Source organism: Saccopteryx bilineata, chromosome 3, assembly GCF_036850765.1.
Source record: "Saccopteryx bilineata isolate mSacBil1 chromosome 3, mSacBil1_pri_phased_curated, whole genome shotgun sequence".
Lineage (NCBI taxonomy): Eukaryota > Metazoa > Chordata > Mammalia > Chiroptera > Emballonuridae > Saccopteryx > Saccopteryx bilineata.
This window is the reverse complement of record NC_089492.1, coordinates 190,082,949-190,102,899: the sequence shown is the minus strand read 5'-3', so window position 1 is coordinate 190,102,899 and position 19,951 is coordinate 190,082,949. Positions and strand designations below refer to the sequence as shown.

At 39.5% G+C, this 19,951-nt stretch overlaps 1 pseudogene; it reads right to left on the bottom strand.

Moving 5' to 3' along the window:
• Window positions 1-918: 918 nt before the first annotated feature.
• The window catches only part of LOC136329955 (E3 ubiquitin-protein ligase RNF115-like), a 76,287-nt pseudogene continuing 57,254 nt past the window's right edge, over window positions 919-19,951 (bottom strand).

The window sequence follows — 19,951 nt, the reverse complement described above, 5'->3', positions numbered from 1 at the left end:
TACTAATGTAACCTACATGTGAGTGTAATGATATGCTATCTTTCAAATCCATATTTCTTTGATTGTTGTTTGAAAACTTTGGGGTGAGGTGGCAGAGATTTAACCTTGAGTTCAGTCAGTTGGCAAGACTAACCAGAAAATAATAAGATGGAGGAAGGGGACATTGAAGCAAATATTTCTAGATTTAATCTTGATCTTATTGCCTTAACAACTTGATGTAGATTTCAGAGAGGTGACCTTTTTTTCCCCTTCAATAATCCTTTTGGAAGGCAGAGTTGTCCTAACAATAGCACTTAAAATAGCCAACACTCTGTTAAGTGGCTTTTGTTGCTGATTTTTCTCTTTAAGAAAGGTCTGTAGAACTTTGGGATCAAGACCCAGTAAGAGAAAAAAGAACAGGTCATTTGTCCTAAATGTAAGAGGCTATTCCTGTGTCCATGATGTCTAATTCCAATCCCAAAATACTAATATTGATTAATATTGTTTTCCCTTCTTCAGTCTATTGCATCATTTTATGATGAGACAATGTCTTAGAAACACTGTTATTTATCTTTTAAGGCTCTGGTTCCACTATATTTACTCTAAAATATAGTTATGGTAGTATGGAGGCTGGACAAGGAGATGAAACCATCCATTAAAAGGTAACAGGACACTAGACTTAAAGGAACTAATTCTATTCTGGCTGGTGGAAAACCACATAATTAAGTTTCACACTTATAAAAGTAGTGTTCTGAATTCAGGAATAAGGAGCATTTGGTTGTAGCTACAATTGCATCTATAGATGCTAACTTTAAATTTAAAGAAAAGCACTCTTTATTAATATATGGGTTGGTGTTTCTTATATAATTCTTAAATCCACTTACTATTTTTTATGTTTGTTTGTTTGTTTTTATACAATTTATAACTCTGGTAAGAAGACTACCACAGCCCTGGCTCAGGTGCGGTATTTAGCTTCAGAAAGTCCATGGTCATGGAGCTGTCACTGCTGATTCTATTGCTTGCAGAGGCCTCAGAGTTTTGGGTTTGCAAAGTAGAGTCTTCATCATGTAAGTTCTTCCTACAGGTGGGATGTGTATCATACAGTTCTGTTGGGGAATCAATGTGTTTCAAGTGTGAGACATGTGCTAGGTGTGCTCACTTATATTTTGCCTAATTGTTGCATTGGCGTGGGGCAGTGCCGTGTGTGTATAGTCTATGGAAGGCTTTGAGTGCGTGCCCTCAGGGCAGCAGATTGCAAATTGAGAATTGCCTTCCTGCTTGGGAGGCCATTGTTTCCTATTGTTGGCTGGAGAAGATATTTTCCCCCTCAGCCTGTTTTGGCTAGAGAGTGCAGAGACAGTGCAGAAAGAGCGCAGAGAGCAGAGAGAGTGGGGGAGGGGTCTGGAGAATGAGTCCCAGTTGTGGAACTGGAGACTGAGTCAGGACTTGGGAGTCCTGTTTTCCGCTTTGCCTGTTTGGCTGGGGAGCGCTGAGACTGGTGGGGTCCTGTGAGGAGAAAGAAAAACAGTCTTCCCTGCCTGTTTGCTCATCTACCATTCTGAGACTCTAATAAATGGAATGGCCCACCATTTTCTGGCTCCATGGTTCTTTTACCATCTTCCCGAATACAATGAGAACCTGCACGACCATGGCTATTGGCCTTACAAGTTCCAATCATGGCACAGTGCAACTGCTGTGAAGAGTGATTGCAGGTGACCGCTGGACTTCCTCTTCAACTGTCTGGTTTTCTTGGAATACTGGATACTCTAAACCAGGGGTCTCAAACTTGCGGCCCGCCAAACAATTTTGTGCGGCCTGCAGACTAATCCACGAAGTTCAAAATATTTTGGATAAAATTAAGTAAGCCTAGGGGCCTACTTGTATTTTTCATTTCTCTAGCATCCTAGCTAGATATTAGCTTAGTTAACAGCAGTTGTGATGCGAACTACAGTTTCTGGTCGTTTTGTGACACTGAGTAAACTGCATGTACAATTGTGCTTGTTGTACTGATTTTTTTTTTCAACTGCAGTGAGAAAAGTGTTGCGTAACAGTTGCCTTTTGTAGACCTAGTCCGGTCCGCCGATCGGCTGTGATCTTGCTCTGTGGCCCACATGCTGAGTTGAGTTTGAGACCCCTGCTCTAAACCCTTATCAGCTTGTTCCTGAGTTACTGTCACTGTTGCAAGAGATGTGATCTTGTCCTTGTCAGCTGGGGGAGGCCTCGTTTTTTCCAGCTGTACTAAAAGTTGTGTTACAGTGGCATCAAGCCCTGTTTAACCCCAGGCATAGTCTTCAGGGTTGGAGTGCAGCACCCCACTCCCAGTACAAGGATGTGGGGGTCTAATAGGAACACTGCAGAGTTTGCAAAGAACCCTGCAAAGAGCTGTTCTATTATTCCTTCAATAGTTGGGCTTCTATCAGGATGAGTACTTCCTTGCAATCTCTATCTCCAAGTCATTGGCAGCTGTGGAAGTCAACTTGGTCCCCAGAAGGCAGTGTGAGTTTAGTGACCTCTCTCATTGGCTCTATTATCTTTTTTTAAAAATAATTTTAATGGGGTAACATTAATCAATCAGGGTACATATGTTCAGAGAAAACATCTCCAGGTTATTTTGACATTTGTTTATGTTGCATACCCATCACCTGAAGTCATATAGTCTTCTGTCACCTTCTATCTGGTTTTCTTTGTGCTCCTCCTCTCCCCCCACCCCCTACCTCCCCCTCCCCACCCCCGGTAACCACCACACTTTTGTCCATGTCTCTGAGTCTCATTTTTATGTCCCACCTATGTATGGAATCATATAGTTCTTAGTTTTTTTCTGATTTACTTATTTCACTCAGTATAATGTTATCAAGGTTTATCAATGTTGTTGTAAATGATCCGATGTCATCATTTCTTATGCCTGAGTAGTATTCCATAGTGTATATGTACCACATCTTCTTTCTCCAATCATCCATTGAAGTGCTTTTTGGTTGTTTCCATGTCTTGGTCACTGTGAACAATGCTGTAATGAACATGAGGCTGCATGTGTCTTTACATACCAGTGTGTTTGAGTTATGGGGGTATATTCCCAGTAGAGGGATTGCTGGGTCATATGGTAGTTCTATTTTTAATTTTTTTTATAAATAAATTTTTACTAATTTTAATGGGGTGACATCAATAAATCAGGGTACATATTGGTTATTAACCACCTATTCAAAGAAAACATGTCCAGGTTATCTTGTCATTCAATTATGTTGCATACCCATCACCCAAAGTCAGGTTGTCCTCCGTCACCTTCTATCTAGTTTTCTTTGGGCCCCTCACCCTCACCCTATAACCCCTACACACTTGTCCATGTCTCTGAGTTTCATTTTTATGTCCCACCTATGTATGGAATCATATAGTTTTTAGTTTTTTCTGATTTACTTATTTGGCTTAGTATAATGTTATCAAGGTCCATCCATGTTGTTGTAAATGATCCGATGTCATCATTTCTTATGGCTGAGTAGTATTCCATAGTATATATGTACCAAAGCTTTTTAATCCACTCGTCCACTGATGGACACTTGGGCTGTTTCCAGATCTTTGCTATTGTGAACAATGTTGCCATGAACATGGGGTGCATTTCTTCTTTTCAAACAGTGCTATGGTGTTCTTGGGGTATATTCCTAACAGTGGTATAGCTGGGTCAAAGGCATTCGATTTTTAATTTCTTGAGGAATCTCCATACTGTTTTCCACAGTGGCTGCACCAGTCTGCATTCCCACCAGCAGTGCAAGAGGGTTCCCTTTTCTCCACATCCTTACCAGCACTTATTCTGTGTTGTTTTGTTGATGAGCGCCATTCTGACTGGTATGAGGTGATATCTCATTGTGGTTTTAATTTGCATTTCTCTAATGATTAGTGATGTTGAGCATTTTTTCATATGCTTATTGGCCATCTGTATGTACTCTTTGGAGAAATGTCTATTCCTTTCTTTTGCCCATTTTTTGATTGGATTGTTTGTCTTCCTGGTATTAAGTTTTACAAGTTCTTTATAAATTTTGGTTATCAACCACCTATCAGATGCATTGTCAAATATGTTCTCCCATTGTGTGGTTTGTCTTTTTATTCTGTTCTTCTTGTCTTTAGTTGTGCAGAAGCTTTCTAGTTTGAAAAAGTACCATTTGTTTATCCTGTCTTTTCTTTCACTTGCCTGTGAAGACATATCGGCAAATATGTTGCTGCGAGAGATGTCAGAGAGCATACTGCCTATGTTTTCTTCTAAGATGCTTATGGTTTTACGGCTTACATTAAAGTCTTTTATCCATTTTGAGTTTATTTTTGTGAATGGTGTAAGTTGGTGGTCTAGTTTCATTTTTTTGCAGATAGCTGTCCAATTTTCCCAACACCATTTGTTGAAGAGGCTATCTTTACTCCAATGTATGTTCTTACCTCCTTTGTCAAATATCAGTTGTCCATAAAGGTGTGGGTTTATTTCTGGGTTCTCAGTTCTATTCTATTGATCTGTATGCCTGTTCTTATGCCAGTACCATGTTGTTTTGAGTACAATGGCCTTATAATATAACTTGATATCCGGAAGTGTGATACCTCCCGCTTTATTTTTCCTTTTCAAGATTGCTGAGGCTATTTCTGTTATCTTTTGGTTCCATATAAATTTTTGGAATATGTGTTCTATATCTTTGAAGTAAGTCATTGGTATTTTAATCAGTATTGCATTGAATTTATAGATTGCTTTGGGTAATATAGACATTTTAATGATGTTTATTGTTCCTAACCATGAGCATGGTATATGCTTCCACTTGTTTGTATCTTCCCTGATTTCTTTTATCAATGTTTTATAATTTTCCAAGTACAAGTCTTAAATCTCCCTGGTTAAATTTATTCCTAGGTACTTAATTTTTTTGGTTACAATGGTAAAGGGGATTGATTCCTTAATTTCTCTTTCTGACAGTTGTTAGTGTATAAAAATGCCTCTGGAAAAGAAAAAAAAATGCCTCTGATTTCTGAGTATTAATTTTATATCCTGCCACCTTGCTGAATTCATTTAACAGGTCTAGTAGTTTTTTGACTGTGACATTAGGGTTTTCTATATATAATATCATATCATCTGCAAATAATGATAGTTTTACTACTTCTTTTCCAATTTGGATGCCTTTTATTTATTTTTCTTGTATGATTGCTGTGGCTAGTACTTCCAGAACTGTGTTGAATAAGAGTGGTGAAAGGGGGCACCCCTGCCTTGTTCCTGATCTTAAGGGGATTGCTTTCAAGTTTTGCCATTGAATATGATGTTGGCTGTGGGTTTGTCATAGATGGCCTCTATCATGTTGATATCCCTGTATTCCCACTTTGCTGAGAGTTTTGATCATGAATGGGTGCTGGATTTTATCAAATGCTTTTTTTGCATCTATTGAAATTATCATGTGGTTTTTCTCCTTCCTTTTGTTTATGTGATGAATCACATTGATTAATTTGTGAATATTGTACCAGCCTTGCATCCCCAGAATAAATCCCACTTGATCATGGTGTATGATTTTTTTTCATATATTGCTGGATCCAGTTTGCTAATATTTTGTTGAGGATTTTAGCATCTAAATTCATCAGGGATATTGGCCTATAATTTTCTGTCTTTGTTCTGTCTTTGTCCGGTTTTGGAATCAGAATTATGCTTGCCTCATAAAAGGAGCTTGGAAGCCTTCCTTCCTCTTGAATTTTTTCAAATAGCTTGAGCAGGGTAGGAGTTAGTTCTTCTTTGAATATTTGGTAGAATTCACTTGTGAAACCATCAGGCCCAAGACTTTTCTTTTTGGGGAGTTTTTTGATAACTGTTTCAATCTCATTTGTTGTAATTGATCTGTTTAGGTTTTCTGATTCTTCCAGATTAATTTTTGGAAGATTATATGTTTCAAGGAATTTGTCCATTTCGTCTAGGTTGTCTAGTTTTTTGGCATACAGTTCTTCATAGTATTTTCTTACAATATTTTGTATTTCTGTTGTGTCAGTTGTTATTTCTCCACTCTTGTTTCTAATTTTATTTATTTGAGTCCTCTCTCTTTTTTTCTTGGTGAGTCTGGTTAAAGGTTCATCGATCTTGTTTATGTTTTCAATGAACCAGCTCCCCTAGTTTCATTGATCCTCCGTATTATTTCTTTAGCCTCTATGTCATTTATTTCTGCTCTGATCTTTATTATTTCCTTCCTTCTACTAGCTCTGGGCTTTACTTGCTGTTCTTTTTCTAGTTCTTTTAGATGTAGGGTCAAGTTGTTTATTTGAGCTTTTTCTAGCTTCTTGAGATATGCCTGTAATGCTGTGACCTTCCCTCTCAGGACTGCTTTTGCTGTGTCCCATAAATTTTGAGTTGATGTATGCTCATTATCGTTTGTTTCTAGGAATTTTTTTTTTGTATTTTTCTGAAGCTGGAAACGGGGAGAGACAGTCAGACAGACTCCCGCATGCACCCGACCGGGATCCACCCGGCACACCCACCAGGGGCGACGCTCTTCCCACCAGGGGCGATGCTCTGCCCACCAGGGGGTGATGCTCTGCCCCTTGAGGCGTCGCTCTGCCATGACCAGAGCCACTCTAGCACCTGGGGCAGAGGCCAAGGAGCCATCCCCAGTGCCCGGGCCATCTTTGCTCCAATGGAGCCTTGGCTGCGGGAGGGGAAGAGAGACAGAGAGGAAGGAGGGGGTTGGGGGTGGAGAAGCAAATGGGCGCTTCTCCTATGTGCCCTGGCCGGGAATCGAACCTGGATTCCTTGCATGCCAGGCCGACGCTCTACCGCTGAGCCAACCGGTCAGGGCCTCTAGGAATTTTTTAATTTCTTCTTTGATCTCAATGTTAACCCATTCGTTATTTAATAACATGCTATTTAGTTTCCAAGTATTTGAATGTTTTTCAATTTTTCTATTGTGGTTGATTTCTAGTTTAATGCCATTGTGATCAGAGAAAGTGCTCGATATGATTTAAATCTTCTTAAACTTGTTGAGACCACTTTTGTGCCCTGACATGTGGTCTATTCTAGGGAATGTACCATGAGCACTTGAAAAGAATGTATATTCTGCTGTTTTAGGGTGAAAGGTTCTGAAGATATCTATTAAATTGAGTTGTTCTAGTATGTCCTTAAAGTCTGTTGTTTCTTTGTTAATTTTCTTTCTTGAGGATCTATCTAGTGATGTTTGTGGGGTATTTAAATCCCCTACTATTATAGTATTGCTGTTGATGTCATCCTTTAAATCCATCAAAGTCTGCTTTATATATTTAGGTGCTCTTATATTAGGTGCGTAGATATTTATAACAGTTATATCTTCCTGTTGAATTGTTCCCTTTATCATTATGTAGTGACCTTCTTTATCTCTAACTATATTCTTTGTTTTAAAGTCCATTTTGTCTGATATAAGTATTCCTACCCCAGCTTTTTTTTCATTTCCATTTGTGTGAAATATTGATTTTTTTTTCCATCCTTCTATCTTCAGTCTATGTGCATCTTTTGTTTTAAGTTGTGTCTCTTGTAGAGAGCATATGTATGGGTCCTGTTTTCTTATCCACACAGCTACCTTATGTCTTTTGATCAGATCATTTAATCCATTTACATTTAAGTTCATTATTGATATATAATTGTTTATTACCATTTTATTTTTTAAAACTGTATTCCTATTTTGCTATATTGTTCATCTCCTTAATATGTTTACAACAGGCCCCTTAGCATTTCTTGCAGTATTGGTTTGGTCGTAGTGAATTCCTTGAGTTTTTTTTTTTTTTTCTGGAAAGCTTTTTATTTCTCCTTCAATTTTAAATGATAACCTTGCTGATAAAGTAGTCTTGGTTGTAGGCTCTTGTTCTGCATTACTTTGAATATTTCTTGCCATTGCCTTCTGGCCTCAAGTGTTTCTGTTAAGAAGTCAGAAGTCATCTTTATGGGGGCTCCTTTGTAGGTAATAGTCTTTTTTTCTCTAGCAGCTTTTAATATTTTCTCTTTATCACTTAGCTTTAGTATTTTAATTATGATGTGTCTTGGTATTGATTTCTTTGTGTTTCTCTTTAATGGAATTCTCTGTGCTTCTTGAACATGTGAGATGTTTTCCTGCCTTAGTTGAGGGAAGTTTTCAGCTATGATATGCTTGAACAAAATCTCTATCTCTTGTTCTTTCTCTTCTTCTTTAGGAACCCCTAAGATGTGGATGTTATTTCTCTTCATGTTGTCACAGAGCTCTCGTAGAGTTTCCTCAGACTTTTTGAGTCTCTTTTCTTTTTTCTGCTCTGCTTCCATGCCTTTATTTATCTTGTCCTCTAACTTGCTGATTTGATTCTCAGCTGCATCCATCCTTTTAATTTCTTCTATTGTGTTTATTTCTGATATTGTATTTGTCATTTTTGACTGATTCTTTTTTATTATTTCAATGTCCTTTTTTATATTTGCTATCTTTTTATTTAGGTGTTCGTAATGACCATCTATTGTTGTTCTAATATCTTTGAGCATCCTAACAATCGTTATTTTAAACTCTGCATCTGGTAATTTGGTTATATCTAATTCATTCAGGTCCTTTTCTGGGGATTTTTCTTGATTCATTTGTGTTGGATTTCTTTGCCTTCTCATTTTCTCTGTGTAAAAGAAAGTTTTGACCACTGGAGTCCACTGGGTGTGGCCTCTGTTCCCTAGGTATGGTCTGTCTGCAGGCCTGCCACCCCCTCTGCTGTTGCTGCCTAGGGCGTTTGGATATGGGCGTTGCCAGTTCCTGCCCACTGGGGCTGTTGCTGTGGTTTCTGCCTCTCCTTCACGGGAGTGGCTGTGATCGCATGCTCGGGTGTACAAGCCTTGGTGGCCTTGACCTTTGTCCCACCCCCATGGATGGCGTTATGCTCGGCCCTGAGGGAGTGGCGAGAACCTTTGCTTAGCTGCGGGTCTCCACCTGTTTCCGGGCTTTCGCTCCGTTTTTGCAGGAGAAGCCCACTCAAGGGACGGCTGCAAGCATTGGCTCCATAAGCCAGGTGGGACTGTGTGCCCATATTCAATAGCAGGACTCTACCTGTTCTGGGTTTTTGGCTCCACCCCTGTGGGAGGAGCCAGCTCCCAAGTCAGGCCACAAGCCTCAGGTCCCTGGTGGGACAAGGCTGTGCTCCTGTGCCTTTGCTCAAGGGCTGGTCTCCACCCCTTCTGGGGTTTCCACCCTTCCTCCACAGGCTGGATTGCAGGCAGCATGCAGCTGGGCTTGACCACTTTTGCACGCCCCCTCCTCCCCAGCTGGGCAAGACTGAGCTCACACCTGGGCCCAGCGGTGGCCAGCCAGCTTCTGCCCTTGCCAAGAGAACTGAACTTCCATGTCCCGCTGCTACCCGCCCTCTGGTGAGCCCTCAGCCGAGTGCGGGTGCTGCAGCTCAGACCCTAACACTCACTACTATAGTGCCGAAAGCTTCCTCCTTCTAAGTGACTCTGCTCTGAGTGCTGCTGGAGAGCTTGTTTGGCTGATGTCCTGCTTCCCTTTGCTGGTATTGCTGTTTCCAGGGAAAATATTCGTTTCAGATTTGGGGAGAGACTTGTCCTAGAGGTTAGGGTGGCTGTCTCCCAAAATGTTTCTCCCTGTGCCTCCTAGATTACACTCTCTTCCTGCTACCCCGGTACTCTCCTCTCTCCCCATCTCCCAGAGCCCCAGGAGAGTGGTTGTGAGAGAGGTGTTCTGCGTGGTCCCTTTAAGAGGAATCCTGGGTCTTAGAAATCAGGTTCCTTCTCACAAACAGTATCCTGACTTGTTTTCAGCTAAATACTGTCCATATGCCTCTTCTAGGCCGTGGGGCTGCAGGCTGGGGCTTTGTTCCTGGGATTCAGGTCCCTTCCCTCTCTGCTAAACTCACTTCCCACCATGCGAGTCTCTCCTGGCTGCCATTCGCTCTGGGGAGCCCTCTCCACATTTCCACTTTTCCTACCAGTCTCGTTATGGCTTCTTCAGTGTTCCTTGGTCGAAGAGTCCTCTTAGTTTAGTCCAAAGTTGGTTTTTCCAGATGATAGTTCTTAAAATTAGTTTGTAATCCACTCCTGTTTTGGGAGGTGGATGTTGGTACGTCTGCCTACTCCAGCGCCATCTTGTCTTCTGAACTATTTTTAATTTTTTGAGGAACCATCATACTTTCTTCCATAGTGGTTGTACTATTCTACATTCCCACCAACAGTGGATGAGGGTTTCTTTTTCTCCACAGCCTCTCCAACACTTGTTATTACCTGTCTTCTTGATAATAGCTAATCTAACAGGTGTGAGGTGGTATCTCATTTTAATTTTGATTTGCATTTCTCTAATAGCTAATGAAGATGAGCATCTTTTCATATATTTGTTGGCCATTTGTATTTCTTCCTGAGAGAAGTGTCTGTTCATGTCCTCTTCCCATTCTTTTATTGGTTTGTTTACTTGTTTGTTGTTGAGTTTTATGAGTTCTTTGTATATTTTGGATATTAGACCCTTATCTGTGCTATTGTTTGAAAATATCATCTCCCATTTAGTTGGCTCTCTGTTTTGTTGTCAGTTTCTTTTGCTGTGCAAAAGCTTCTTAGTCTGATATAGTCCCATTCATTTATCTTCGCCTTCACTTCCCTTGCCTTTGGAGTCAAATTCATAAAGTGTTCTTTGTAACCAAGGTTCATGAGTTTAGTACCTATGTTTTCTTCTATGTAATTTATTGTTTCAGGTCTTATATTTAGGTCTTTGATCCATATTGAATTTATTTTAGTACAGGGGACAAACTGTAGTCGAGTTTCATTCTTTTGCATGTGGTTTTCCAGTTTTCCCAGCACCATTTGTTGAAGAGGCTTTCTTTTCTCCATTGTGTGTTGTTGGTCAAATAATTTTTGATAAAGGGGCCAACAACACACAATGAAAAAAAAAAAGGCTTTATTATCTTGTCCAGAGGATTGCTACTTAGAAATGGCCTTTAACTTTGAATACTTATTATGTGATCCACACTGCCAGAACTCTGCAAAATGTGTTGATGTGCTCCTGTCCATCCAGTTGCTACCACCCCCTAAATAATTGTAATCATCTGTCATTCCTTCAATAAAGCCTGATTCACATCTGGGACAAACATACTCCAATAGTTTGGGGCAGGCCTCACCCTTTCAAAATGGACAGAAATACCAGTGCATGGCACCCTTCAGGGCACCAAAGACTCTGCCATTTTTCTCTTCACAATAGTCCCAGTGGCCAGTTGGCAGCCCTATGAGGCCGCTACCCTCAGCTACAGTCACAGCCTCTGTTGCTGCTGCTACTTTCTCCTCTAGAGATGCTTTTAAAATTTATATATTTCATGCTTAAACAAAAAGTTAAACTATATGGGATCAATACTTTTATTTTAAAAGTAAATTTTAGGCCTATGTTTTACTGGCCTGTGAAGTGCTTTGAATGACCTTTAGCATCCTACTTGTTTATGTGACTCCTCTCTCAGTTTTAGTGGTCCCTTCCTGACCTTTCTCTCTTTTTCTCTGCTCCTGTGGTCTTCAGGAGGGAATTTATATTGTTATCAGTATGATCTGGTTTGCAGCCTGCTGCTCTAGATTATGAATGCTCCACTGTCCACGTGTTTCTCTTCCTCCTGCCCTACCTATTCTACATTCTCTCTTAGTCTGTTTGGGCTGCTATAATGAAAGACCACAGACTGGGGTCTGTGGCTTCCAAAGGGAATCTGAGAATGGAAACCATTTGTGAGGGCTTCTTATATACAGCAGACATTTATTGTTTACAGCTCTAGAGGCTAGAAGTCCAAAGGTGCCAGCACTGTCAGGTGAAAACTGTCTTCTGGTTCACGGATGTCTGGTTGGGTCCACACATAGTGAAAGGGCAAGGTGGTTCACTAGAGCCTCTTTATATGAGAACTAATCCTGTTAGTGAGTTCCCACCCTCATGACCTAATCACCTCCCAAAGACCCCACCTGCTAATACCATCACATTGGGGTTTAGGATTTCAACAATATGAATTTATGGGGGACCATAACATGCTCAATCAAGGCAGAATAAATGTTTGCTGACCACTGTGTCCACAGGGTATATTCACTGCATGGCATGCTCCAATGAACCACTTTCTGTGCTAGGGCATGCTTTTTATGTAGGATGTAACCCAGGAAACAGTGATGGAATATATTCAGTCATGTTCTTGACATTCATCTAGTATTGACTTGGATCTCACATTTCAATGCTGTTAAGTCAAATGGCAGGTGTGTGGAAAACCTTTTGTATAGCAATTTGAGTCTTTCCAACTGGAAGTTGAAAGGGTTAAACTAAGAAAAATTGAATAGTGTGTTTCCTTGGACTGTGGGGAGTGCCTTGTAGGAGGTGGATGTCTGGCCCCATTAGCTGTCTCTTTAAGGGTATAAGTACAGCTCAGGCTCCTGCATCCTCCAGCCTGTGGGTTCTGACATGTGGGTGCATTAAGAAGCCCCCACGAATAGTTTCCATTCTCAGATTGCCTTTGGAGGCCATTGTTGGTAATTTCACCTTATTTTCTTAAGTGACATTTAAGATTCTTTGGGAAGAAAGAAAGAAATGTTTTGTTGTTGTTATTTTATTTCACATTGGGATACCTTACAAAGAAATAATAAAAACGTGAAGTGGAACATAAATTTTAAAACACCCAAGAATATATCGAGTCCAGAATCAGTGCTGGAAAATTTACTTAAATTATAACTCTTCCAAAAAGGGAAAACACCTCTCGCATACAAAAAAAATGCAAATAAAATACAAATTTCTATACACATTCAAATTTACGGTTCTTAAATGACTTGGTTAGATGCTGCTACAGGATGTGTATCATCAACATTCCTGGTTTCCAGATGGGAAGTGAGAAATGGTGTGCTAATGAATTATAGATATGATTCAAAGTTTAAAAAATTAAGATGCTTCTCAGTCAGTTTTCTTTTGTTTTGTTTTAAATTTAATTATTGTCCTGCTCTGTTACAAAATGCAACATTTGTGACTGCTTTATAGGTTTGGTGTTGCAAAGCCAGCCCTCAAGGGGTTGTTTATTTCTTCCTACCCACCTTGCTTGAGGTTAAGGTCCGTGCACAACAAGTGGATGGTATAGTGCTTACAGCTCAGCAGTGTAAAGGTTAACAAAGAGAAAACTGGAGTGTTTTCAATGAGATTTTTTTTTAAATTACTGTTCCTTCCAAAGGTAGTTTAGCACAAAAATTGCAACATAATGACCTTCCCTAATACTGCAACTCACCATGCTATAAAATGGTGATTTTTTTTTTTTTTAGAGTAGCATAATAAGGGATACAAATTTCTTGCTGGAATTTTTTTCTCATTGACTTAGCACAAGCTTCCCCTTTGTGCCTCTACTTTATTGAGGAGTAAACTGTAAGTGACAAGAGGGAGGGGCAAGGGACAGGAGCAAAAAAGAAAGGAGTGTCAGAAGATGCCTCAGTGAACTGGCCACAGAACATGTGACTGGTTGCTCTGTCTCATGTGGCTATGTTCTGAGAAGCCATATAACTGTTTCTGAGTGGTCCATTTAGGAGAAGAAAGGGAAATTGGCTACTTGCTCCTGTATCCTACTTGTCCAAAGTGACCCCCATGGAGGTTAATTCTCTTGCATTCTGATTGACAAGTTATTTTCATAGCTCTGACCAATGTGTTTCTTGATGAATTTTATTATATTTTACTTGATCTTGGAATTTTGCCATGGTCTAGATATCTGGCCTTCTCCTTAGAAAACAATAGACTGTCAGATTAAAGATACTCTTCTTTTTGGGTGCCATGAACTATGGAGACCAATCACAGCTGCTGATCAAATTGTTGAATTCACTCATGTTGATGTCTTTTTGATCCATATACTTTGCAATGCTGCTGCTCCCAGAAAAGGATTACCTTTGGATGCTTTTTAGGTAATTATCTGATAAAAAGGGATGAGGGTTAACTCAGTCTATGTGAATATTTGAGTTTTCACTTTGACCATTTCTAGTCATGATGCTCCTTCTTTTTTCCATTAACAGTAAATTGAGCTGGACAGGTTGCCACCTTCAGAGTGGCAACCCAACTCTGAAGGGTTCAGGGGATTTAAATTATTCTGGTTCAGCCACCTGGATTATCTTGTGGGATTGCTGCAATCCTAGATAATAAGAATAGGGACTATTTCATTGAGTACACTTCTCGCTGGGTCCCTCCACAGTGGTCCATATTGGAGACATAATGGATCTCTGTAAATTTTATGAAAACGTACTTGTGTGTATTGCACCTGATCCTTCTGGATGAATGATCTGTGTACAAGTTGGAAATAATTTTGTAAAAGGTGGCATTATACTTACTGTAATGAGAAACATCAGTTCATGGTGGTGGAGGGAGTATAATAACTTTGACTCTCTAGGAAGAGATAATCTTAGCTATAAGGGGTAAAGGATGTTAATGATGTTCAAAATTACCTCTAAAGCTTTTCCCACTGGTTTGGTTCTTCTAAACAATTGCTAATACCTTAAATTTAACTGACCATTGGTCTTCTATTCTCAAATAGAGAGCTCTGACCTCTTTTGGCTCCCCATTTCCTTTCCTTTTACTAAGAAGCCTTAGAAATAGCAGGGGATGATCTATCTAAAGATGTCAATGGTGTGTTAAGTCCTCCAAGAATAATTATATTTTTGTCTGTTTCTATTTTTTTCTTTTCTTTTTTTTTTTGTATTTTTCTGAAGCTGGAAACGGGGAGAGACAGTCAGACAGACTCCCCCATGCACCCGACCAGGATCCACCGGGCATGCCCACCAGGGGGCGATGCTCTGCCCACCAGGGGGCGATGCTCTGCCCCTCCGGGGTGTCGCTCTGCCGTGAGCAGAGCCACTCTAGCGCCTGGGGCAGAGGCCAAGGAGCCATCCCCAGCGCCCGGGCCATCTTTGCTCCAATGGAGCCTCGCTGCAGGAGGGGAAGAGAGAAACAGAGAGGAAGGAGAGGGGGAGGGGTGGAGAAGCAGATGGGCGCCTCTCCTGTGTGCCCTGGCGGGGAATCGAACCCGGGACTTCTGCACGCCAGGCCGACGCTCTACCACTGAGCCAACCGGCCAGGGCCTGTCTGTTTCTATTTTTAGATCTGTTAGTATATGTCATATATTTTGGTGCTTTCTGATTTGATGCATATATATTAAGGAGTGTTATGTCTTCTTGATATGATGTCCCTTTATCATTATGAAATGTCCATCTTTGTCTCTTGTTACCTTTGTTGTCTTGAAGTTAGCATTGTCAGTTATGAGAATGGCTACACCTGCTTTCCTTTGGGCATTATGTACTTGGAGAATCGTTTTCCAACTTTCACTTTGAGTGGAAACTGTACACTGTAGGAGATGGGCAAGCAAATGTACCAGGCAAGGAAGCAAAACCCTCTCCTCCTGTAATGTCTCTCCAGTGCCCTCTACCGACAAAGCTTAACATCATGCCATCTGGTGCAGAAAAACTATTTAAGGGGCCCATATCCATTTTTCCAGAGCAGTTAATGAATTTAGAGCCAAGGAGTAATAAATTGATAACTAGCATACATATTGTAGAGGGTTGCTGCCTATCAGTATTTCAAAATTATGCAGCCATCTGGTAAGTTTAGATCTATAAACATCAATTAAATACTTCTCACAAAATATTTTGAGCTTGAGTTTTTGAGAACTAAGATTTATTTAATTCTGAGAAGAAAATAGTGGCTTCAACCATTCCTGACGAAGAAAGAAATAAAACTTTAAAATGGCATGCTATATTTGTGTCCATTTTTCCTTATTACTTAGTACAAGAAAAAGAAATGGAAAGGAAGGTAATTAACATTATTAAACCACTTTTGTAAGCCTGGTGCTTTTCAGATACAATTCTTTGAAAACTTCAAAACTACCCTGTAAACAAGGTGGTTCCATGACACTTTACGGATGAGCAAATAAGGTTGCAGCAGTCCACATGCACAGAGATCTGGAAAGTTTGTTAACAGTGAAGATGATTTGACCAGCACCAGTTTTAGGCTGAGGCCTAGGAATGCACATTTTAAACAAACACCCAGGAGATTCTGGTTCATGTGGTCTGTGGGCCACATCGTCAGAAATACTAATTTTAATAAATTGTTCAAGTTCATAGGGTTCAGAAGCAGGCATCAAATTTAATGAATGACTATTTGCCTTTAACCATGTTCATGCATTTTATCTGCCTTATCAAACTGTACATTAGTAGTGAGGGTGGGAGAAAAATTATTAAGCTTAAACTAGCTAGTTTTAGGCCTGCCCTAGAATTGTGCTCAAAGGAGATAATCAGCTAATGAACAAGCAGCTGTTTAGAAATGAACCCAGAGCTAGCAGAATCTTTCAGGAGCAACGTTTGATTGGAATAACACTGACTCAGCTAGGTCACTCTTGTGAGCATGCAGTGCTTCCTTCTTTTTTATTTTTTATTTATTTATTTTTTTCCCATTTTTCTGAAGCTGGAAACAGGGAGAGACAGTCAGACAGACTCCCGCATGCGCCCGACGGGGATCCACCTGGCACGCCCACCATGGGGCGACGCTCTGCCCACCAGGGGGCGATGCTGTGCCCATCCTGGGCGTCGCCATGTTGCGACCAGAGCCACTCTAGCGCCTGAGGCAGAGGCCACAGAGCCATCCCCAGCGCCCGGGCCATCTTTGCTCCAATGGAGCCTTGGCTGCGGGAGGGGAAGAGAGAGACAGGGAGGAAAGCACGGCGGAGGGGTGGAGAAGCAAATGGGCGCTTTTCCTGTGTGCCCTGGCCGGGAATCTAACCCGGGTCCTCTGCATGCTAGGTCGACACTCTACCGCTGAGCCAACCGGCCAGGGCCCTTCTTTTTTAATCTCAGCTCACTGATAGACTCTCATCAATGTGTGACCTTAGAAAATCAGTTCATAATCCGTGGGAGGTCTCCATTTTTATCTAGGAAGTTGATGGCAGTTAATTACAGATTGTATTATCAAATTGTCAGATAATGTGACAATTATTTAATGTAAATATTCAATAATGAACATTTCTGAGACCATCAGTTGTCAAAGAAATTTGATATCTTTCAAAGTTAATTATCAAATGCTATCAATAATGCTTACTTTCTTAAGTGGTTCCAAATGAGGCCCTCGCCTGTTGGCTCAGTGGTAGAGGTTTGGCCTGGTGTGTGGAAGTCCTGGGTTCAATTCCTGGTCAGGGCCCATAGGAGAAGTGACCATCTACTTCTCCACCCCTCCCCATCTCCCTTCTCTCTGTTTCTATCTCTCTCTTTTCCTCCCACAACCATGGCTCGGTTGGAGAATTTGGCCCCAGACACTGAGGATGCCTCCATGGCCTCACCTCAGGCACTGAAATAGCTCAGTTGCTGAGGAATGGAGCAACGGCCCCAGATGGGCAGAACATTGCCAGGTAGGGGACTTGCTGGGTGGATCCTGGTTGGAGCACATGTGGGAGTCTGTCTCTCTACCTCCCCACTTCTCACTTAAGGGAAAAATAAATAAATAATTAAGTAAGTAAGTAAGTAAGTAGTTCCAAATGAGATAATTTTAGATGTTTTTTCACTGAGTGATGCATCTTAGATTATTTAGGGTGAGGAAATGGAAGTAAGCTGTGTTTTGAATGGGCAAACATATCAAACTAATTTTAGAGCATTTGGAGATCAATGCATTATTATATAGAATGCATTCATGTGTGAGTGACTCATTCAGTCTTGATTCCTCCCTTGGTGTACAAATGTGACATTCAGAGAGGCCATATTTACATTATTGAGTATTTTTCCTACAAAACTGGAAACAGCATCTAAGTCAAAGTGAGATTCAGTGCCAATAAAATAAATGAGCCTGTAAATTCTGAATAAAACTTTGTATTAGAATTCTGGCATCCCTGACACATTGAGATTGATTTATGTTTACCTTCATTGAATAACAAACTCTACTGAAAAAGACCAGGACTTTTTACATGGATAGAAAAACTAAACTTCCTAAAATTCCTCTCAGGTTAATCCATAGATGACTTTTAATCAGATAAATTAATTATAAACATTATATAAAAATAAATTAGAATGGCCAGGTATATGAGAGAGAGGGAGAAAGAGAGACAGAACTATCTCTATTAGATATCAAAACATATTTTAAAGCTACAAAAATTAAAACAATGTGATATTGGTCCATGGCTAGAAAACAGATAAAACAAAATAAGATGTTCAGAAACATAATGAAATTCATACAGAAAATTAGTAAATAACATAGGTAAAATTTAAATGTAGTAGGAGAAAATTGGGACGATGGAGGTGATGGTTTTGGATCACCTGGGAAAATACTGAATTCCTATCTTGCATATTGTATACACAGAAATCTACAGATTGATTAAAATTTAGATATTGAAAATGGAATTAAAAGAATTAGAAAAAAATATAAGATTTTTAAAAATTTAAATTAAAAAAAGAAATTCTTCTTAAAAGTAAATAATGCCATCAAAGAAAAAACCGACAAATTCAAATTCCTATGAAAACAGATAACCCAACAGGGAAATGCACAAAGGACATGGAAGGACAATTCCTACTAAAGAAAATACAAATGTCATTCAAACAAACAAAATGATGCTCAAACTTATTTATAGTAAGTGAAATAGTAATTAAAATGATATCAACACATGATCTTTTGTTATGAAATACACTGATAATACATGTGTCATTGGCTAGAAAGTAGAGAAATTAAATTATATCCATTGCTGGTAGAAATGTAATTTGATGCAACCTCTATGGAGTGCATTTAATAGTGCTTTACAAAGTGTAAAATTCTTATATCCTTTGGCCTCCTGTTTATTTAGCTCAGATTACTCACACCTGTGAAATGACTTACACATAAGACTGCCTACTAGAGCACTGTGTATTGAAAACAATTTATAAACCTTCAGTAGAGAATAGAATGGTATATCCATATTATGGAATACTATGTACTCATTAGAAAGAATGAACCAGTTTTTTATTTACTAATATGAGAAATACAATGTTAGTTTTAAAAATGTACAGCACAGTGAGTATATCATACTATTGTTTGGGTAAGTAAATGCATCTGTGTACATGTGTGTACACATATATGCATCTGTGTACATGTATATACATGTATAAGTATAGTGTAAATACTAACATAGAAAACGATTCTGGAGGATACACAAGCAATCAGTTGCATGGGTTGCCTCAAGAAATGTAAACTGGGGGACTGGCAGAGACCAGAGGGAGAGATTCTTCCTTTTGATGGTGTCTTCTTTGATATCTTCGAACTTTGTGCCAGGAGAATGTCTTACTTATTTTTTCAAATGTATTTTGTTAAATGACCATGGTTGATGGTCATTTTGCGAGAACTTCTCCTAGGATACCCTGACCTCGGGATGGCTTTCACAGACTGAGGATCTCCTTTGTTGACAAGTAAAAAAGACTAAAAAAGAAATAAGTATATATGTGTTTTTTCGGGTTGGTTCCTAGTTTAAAGAACAATCATAAGCACTTCGGTAAAAATCCTTATATTTATGCATAGCACATCTTCATACAACATTGTGTTTTAGCTTTGTTTCAGAATGGAAAGCAGATACAATCCAGACACAGCAATCAGGGCTCTTTCCAAAGTCTCAGAGTTAATCCAAAAGCTTAATGCTAAAACTTTAGTACTGTTAACACTTGCCAATTTGCTATCAGATTTTCTCCTGTGCACAGAGGAACATATAGGTAGGTGTTGTGTAAATAGATTGAATTCTTTTTGGATATTCTACTTTTCCCACTTAAAAAAATCACAGTTATCTTATGTCATTAAATATAGGCAATAACATTGACTTTAATATGTGTATGATTTTTTTATGTAGATAAACTACACTTAACCAACTAGTTTGCTTCTCAATTTTTTCTAGAATAAGCAACATTATAATAAAGCAACTTCATCCATAACTATACACATGTTCCCCATTATTTCTTTTTTTTACATTTTTTTTGTCTTTTTTATTATTAATTTTAATGCAGTGATATTGATAAATAAGGGTACATATGTTCAAAGAAAAC